The sequence below is a fragment of the Terrapene carolina genome, unplaced genomic scaffold, assembly GCF_002925995.2.
Source record: "Terrapene carolina triunguis isolate 2854851 unplaced genomic scaffold, T_m_triunguis-2.0 Scaffold132, whole genome shotgun sequence".
NCBI classification, from domain to species: domain Eukaryota; kingdom Metazoa; phylum Chordata; order Testudines; family Emydidae; genus Terrapene; species Terrapene triunguis.
The window spans coordinates 14,933,201-14,940,080 of record NW_020664483.1 but is presented as its reverse complement, the minus strand read 5'-3'; positions in this window follow the sequence as shown (position 1 = coordinate 14,940,080).

Here is a 6,880-nt window from a genome sequence, read left to right as displayed (position 1 = left end):
TCTAATAAATTTGTTAGTCTCTAAGGTGCCACAAGTACTCCTGTTCTTTTTGCGGATACAGACTAACACGGCTGCTACTCTGAAACCTGTCAAAAAGATTTGTTAGTCTTTAAGGTGCCACAGGTACCCCTCGTTCTTATTACTGTTGAAATTGGCATGCGTGATGTGGCTCATCTAACCCCCTCCCGCCCACGCCCATCCATTCCCAAACTGCAGTGTGCCCGGAAATCTCCCAGCTTTAGAGGTTTTACATTTCCCAAGGGCTGTTCTTGAGCTGTGCCAGCAAAATTGGCATGTGCACGTGCAAGCAGCTGACTAATTGCACATGGAAAACACACATTTGCATACCACAAATGAGCAGTTACTTGTACACACAAATGCCTTGCTGATTAACTTTTTTAATTGATTTGTTTGTGAAATGTCTAGGGCAGGGGCGGGCAAACTTTTTGGCCTGAGGGCCACATCGGGTTTCCAAAATTGTATGGAGGGCCGGTTAGGGGAGGCTGTGCCTCCCCAAACAGCCAGGCATGGCCCAGCCAACGCCCCCTATCCGACCCCCTCACCCTTGCTTCTTGCCCCCTGATGGCCCCTCCAGACTCCTGCCCCATCCCACCCTCCCTGTCCCCTGACGGTCCCCCCGGGACTCTTGCCCCATCCTCTCCCTCCCCCGTTCCCTGTCCCCTGACCACCCCCAGATCCTCCACCACTGACTGCCCCCCACTGCCCCATCCAACCCCTCCTCTCCTTCCTGACTGCCCCCCGGGACCTCTGCCCCATCCAACCACCCCTTCTCCCTGACTGCCCCCTGCCACCCCATCCAACCCCCCCTCCTTCCTGACTGCCCCCCCAGTCCCTGCCCCCATGTTCCCCGCTCTCTGACTGCCCTGACCCTTATCCACACCCCCGCCCCCAACCACCACCCCGAACTCCTCTGCCCTCTATCCAACCCCCCACCCCCGCTCCCTGCCCCCTTACAGCGCTGCCTGCAGCACCGGTGGCTGGCGGCACTACAGCCACGCTGCCCAGAGCACCAGGACAGGCAGCCGCACCGCCCGGCTGGAGCCAGCCACGCCACCGCGCAGCACAGAGCACCAGGTCAGGCTGCGGCTCTGCAGCTGCACTGCCCCAGGAGCTCGCAGCCCTGCCGCCCAGAGCATTGCTCCAGCAGCTCAGTGAGCTGAGGCTGCGGGGGAGGAGGCTAGCCTCCCGGGCCAGGAGCTCAGGGGCCGGGCAAGAGGGTCCCGTGGGTCGGATGTAGCCCGTGGGCCATAGTTTGCCCACCTCTGGTCTAGAGTGTGGGAGGAAAGATGTACACGGACCACAGAGCTGTGAACCCAGGTAAGTCCAGGCTTACCAAATCTCACTGATTTGACTTCATTGGGAGCTCACAGAATTATGCTTAGCATAAATAATATTTTCTATAGCCTCGTGGTTCAGTATTTCTGATACAGATGATTCACTGTGAGTGTGCATGGGAAAATGGTAATTGTGGGACTAAATCTGGGATACAGCTAATGGTAGTGTGTGACAGATTAGAAGATTCTGGGTGCCATTAAATATGGACAACTAGCCATGTGTTAATATCTGATGAAGAAATAAGATTTTCTTCCCAGGAAATTAAAATTCTAGCAGCTGTATTTTTGGCATGGATTTTTATATCTTGGCCAGTGGGCATACATTTCTCTGAGGACTGAAACCTAGCCTGCAAGGTCACTTAGCTGAGGAGTGAATTTTTTTTAGACCTCTCAGTTTGAGCAGCACATACCATGTGAAATAGGCAACTGCCATGTCCAAAAATTAAAAGCTTGTTTTCCTGTAATAGACCTTCATGATTGGGTGATATTTAACCTTCTCTATGACGGGACTGGGCCGTTCATCCAATCAGCAAGGTGACACGTTGTAATTGCCTACAGTTTGGCTACAGGGGGTCCCCAGTATTCATCTCCCCCTTATCCGTTGTTTCAGATATCTGTCGCTCATCATTAGGGGAACGTGTTCCGATTTACGTTGGTCCTAATCCACATATCCATTGTTTGCATGGATCAGGACCAACGTGAATAGTAACACGTTCCCCTATTGTACAGTACTGTACTGTACTTGCATCTGTTGGACATGTTCAAGGCTTATTACCTACGGAGGACGTTCTCCATGTTGATTGAGGAGACAGCAGGTGAAGGAAAGCCCAGTGTAAAAGAGTTTTGGAAGTCCTATGACATCTTGAATGACGTGGAAAACATTGACGCGTTGTGGGAAGAGGTCACTTCGCAATGTATGAACGGCATTTGGCACTGTGCATGGCCAGATGCTGTCCACAGATTCATGGGATTTGATGCCGTTCCTGCTCTCGAGCAAGAAATTGTCAAGTTGGCGAAGGATGTGGGCTTCGAGGAGGTGGAGGAGGAGGATGAACAGGAGTTGTTGGAGTCTCACGCTGAGCTACTGACAAATGAGGAACTGATTGAGCTGGACCAACCACAGATATCCGAAGAAAGCAAGGACGATGATGACAATGACGTAGGGCAAGAAGCCAGGAGTCTGATGACAAAGAATCTCTCCCATTTCTTTGGATTGCTGGATGAGATGACGGAAATCATACAGAGCGGTGATCCTTTCCGTGAACGGTCTGCCAAAGTCTTCAGGGCTCTCAATGAAGCAGTGGCTTGTTACAGGGAGATCTGTTGTTCAAAGATTCATGCAGGAGAGCAGACGTCAATAAAATCCTTTTTTTAAGACTTCTGCAACCAAAAAGCCAGCCACGGAAAAGCCAGCCCAAGAAAATCCAGCCACCACCCTTACCTAAGTTTAGCGTAATTGATACTGTTTTATACTGTATTACTGTACTGTATTTACTGTATTAAAATGTTCTATGTGTTGGAATGGTGTTAGTAGTGTTCTACATGATTTTATTCAATGTTTTATGTGTAAAATGTGTACTGTATGACCTGTCATTGTAAAAAGGTACACTGTTTTAGGTGAAAAGAGCATTATCATAGGCGAGTGTGGTGAAATTGTGAACGCACCCTCTCCCCCCCTTATTCCATTATTTCTTATGGGGAAAAATTCCCCAGTATATGTCGTTTCAGTATCCATCGCCCTTTTCAAGAATGCAAACCCAATGTATACAGGGACTCCCTGTATTTTATCTGACAAATTTTGTTGGACTAACCCCACCTCTGACATACCCCTGACCCCACAGCCCAGCCTCTGCACAAAACTTTAGAAGCTAGAGGAATGAACCGGCAAGGAAAAACAAACCTTTTACAGTCAGCAAAGTCGTCTTCTCAAGGCATTGTGTTTATTACAAGGAAGTAGAATAAGTTAAACAGAATAACTCTCCAGTCTGAGGCCTGGTCTACCCTAAAAAATTAGGTTGACTCAGCTATGTCACTCAGGCATGTGAAAAATCCATACTGCGCTGAGTGATGTGGTTACGCCAATCTAATCCCCGGTGTAAACAGCGCTAGGTCTCTCGGGGAGGTGGATTACCTATATTGACAGGGGAACCCCTCCTATCGGCGTAGGTAGTGTCTACACTGAAGCGCTACAGCTGTGCCACTGGAGCATTTAAAGTGTAGACAAGCCCTGAGGATCATGCCAGCCTTACGACATGTGGGCATGCCACTCCCTACCTTTCCAAGGGAATTATCCCAAGCTGCCACTCTTACCATCCTTTCCCTGAGTAAGGCAAGAGACCCTTGAGAGTCCTTGGGTTCGTACTAAAAAGTTTGCAGCACCACAGCTCTCTAGGGTTAGGCTCAGGATAGCCCTTTAGCCGCATGGCTGCTGGTTTTCTGGGTTGAGGCATGTTTAATAAATAACAATAACCAGAATTCAGTCAAACACAGCAAGGAGCAATTTATTGGACCAAACGTTTGACAGGCATATATCGTAAAGATGTGACAATTCCTCTTCCTTTGTAATCAGCAGACAATAAACTGTCTTTCTCTCCTTTGGATAGTCACGGGAACAGGTCCAGAGAATCTGCAATTACGTAGGCATGTATTCCTTGCCTTAGTTTGTTCTAGCATTAAGGTATTTCCTTTCTGCTTTTTCATATTTATTTTTCCTAGTTGCGATATTCTTCCATCTGTCTTCAACCTCCTCCTTAACCCATCCATATGCTCAACCTGCCTAGTTTCTGATGAGATTCTTTTCTAGGCTCTTATCCACACCTAATACTGTGGTATGTGAGTGCCTTCTAGATTACAACACATACAAGATGAATTACACTGAAAAATTAAAATTACCTCTTCCCCGTCCATTGTGGAGAGTAAATTGCATAATAGCAAATATGTTCCAATATTCCAACCAAATGAAATAGAGGGCTTTGCCAACAGCTTTAGCTTCGTCTAGCAGCCCCTTTGGGGTATCTTCGTAGCGGGAGCATTGCTTTGTGGATAACACGGTGTGTTTATACATTTCTGGTACCATAGCATGTCTGTCTTCCTGTGAAATAACTATTTCCAAGAGCGAGAGTCGGTTAGTATGATTCCAATGTCCTTCAATGACATGTCTTTTTAATGTCTGGCCATCCATGCACTATTACTCATTTAAGACTTTCTTTAGTTCATCCTTTTTGGTTGTCTCTAATTTCTGTTGTTTTGTGATTGCTTGCTGGAAGACATTGGCGTGCAAGGTGTGTCCATTTCTTCACCAGTGTTATCAGTACCTGCTACATCTCTTCTGATATAATATCAATGGGGATATTATATGCCAGATTCTCAGCTGGTGTAAACTGGTGTTGTTCCATTGACCTCAATGGAGCCAGGTCAGTTTACACCCATTGAAGATCTGACACTACATCTCTGTAACTAGACAATTACTCTCTGTAGTGTGAGCAGTTCTTCAGGACTGCTTCAAGTGGGTCAGCGGTTACACTGCAGCCAGACACATGCTCTTGGAAGCATTTACAGCCAAACAAAATTGCACATTGTTCCTCTTCTATTTTTTTATAATATTCCTATGTTGCTATGAGTTATTTTGATGCATGATATAGTGGTTAGTCTTGCTGGAGCTGTACAGCACCATGTCTAATCTCCGATGCATGCTTTTAGAATCAGCTTTTTATTAGGATCAAAGTAGGCAAATCCTGGAGCTGTTTCCATTGTGAACAAATCCTTGAAATTCTGGAAATCAATAGCTTGTTGCTTATCCTCCAGGAAATTCATTGTCTTGCTTCGGCAACTGTGTTGATTTTCAGACAAGTTCAAAGGTTGGTGCAAACGTGGTCATGTAATTAATCATACCAAAACTTATCTAAAACTGTTGAAAGCTATTTGTGGGATTGCCAGTCCTAGTTTTCTGAGCTGAGTTGTTGTGTTCCTTTGTCATGTGACCTCTATCAGAAGGTTTGCATCCTGATCCTCCTTTGCAGGGCCGGCTCCAGGCACCAACCCAGCAAGCAGGTGCTTGGGGCGGCCAAGGGGAAGGGGCGGCATGTCGGGGTCTTCGGCGGCAATTCAGCGGTGGGTCCCTTGGTCCCTCTCGGAGGGAAGGACCTGCCGCCAAATTGCCGCCGAAGAAGAAAGCGGCGCAGTGGAGCTGCCACCGATCGCGATCGCGGCTTTTTTCTTTTTTTCCCCACCGCTTGGGGCGGCAAAAACCCTGGAGCCGGCCCTACTCCTTTGATCAACCAAATGGTAGGATGTCATCAAGGATTGCTCTAACTCCATTAACTCTTTCAATATCTCATCAGCCTTGCATCGGAATTCATCTTGTGCTGAGAGGAACCCAATGGTAGGCAAAATAAGCCGGGCCAGATCTTCAGCTGGTATATGGACTATTGACTTCAGTGGACCTACACTGATTTATACCAGCTAGAACTGACCCTCTTTATTTGCCAAAAGTGCTGCTGAAAAATTTAAATTGTTATGACTCTTCAGAGAGTTCAACTGCCCAATATGTTGCCCTAACACAGAGTTTCTCAACCTTCCCAGACTACTGTACCCCTTCCAGGAGTCTTGTGTACCCCCAAGTTTCACCTCACTTAAAAACTACTTGCTTACAGAATCAGACCTACAAATACCGAAGTGTCACAGCACACTATTACTGAAAAATTGCTTCCTTTCTCAGTTTTACCATAGAATTATAAAATTGGAATATAAATATTGTACTTACATTTCAGTGTATAGTATATGGAGCAATATAAACAAGTCGTTGTCTCTCTGAAATTTTAGTCTGTACTGACTTTGCTAGTGCTTTCTTAGGTAGCCTATTGTAAAACTAGGCAAATATCTAGATGAGTTGATGTACCCCCTTGAAGACCTCTGTGTACCCCTGCTTGAGAACCACTGCCCTAACATGTAGGATTCTGATATAGTGAGCACAGGTGCACCTTTAAGCCCTGCCTGAATGTAAGGTCTCCAAGGATTGGCAAAGGGTAATTGTGACAGAATGTACCGTGTCCTCACCCTACATACTGGTGTATTGTAAAGTACACCTTGTGAGAGAGCATTTAAAAACTCATCATTTGCTGCTCAATAATATCATGACAAAAAGCACATACGTGAAGTTAAAAACATAAGCTGAGCTCGTGACTAAAAGTATGTTTTCCAGAGAAGTCTGGGGAGTGGCCAAACCAGTTCCTCGCAGACAAAGGACAAGCTGATGCCTCAGCCAGGTGTAAACAAGGCTGCTGGGCCATTTTTTGGCAGGAAAGGGAGCAGGGGCAAAACAACCTACATCTTAGCAAAGAAACAGCATGGAATTCCCTTCCCAGCTGGAAATGCTTTTCAAAGGGGGCACAGGACTATAAAAAGAAGGGGCACACACCCCAAGGCACCCCTCCTCCTTCCTGTCTCTCACCATTGATTCACTGCGTGAGAAGGGACAAAGGAAGCAGCCATTAAACAGAAGAAGGGATCCAGGCCTAAGAAGTTTG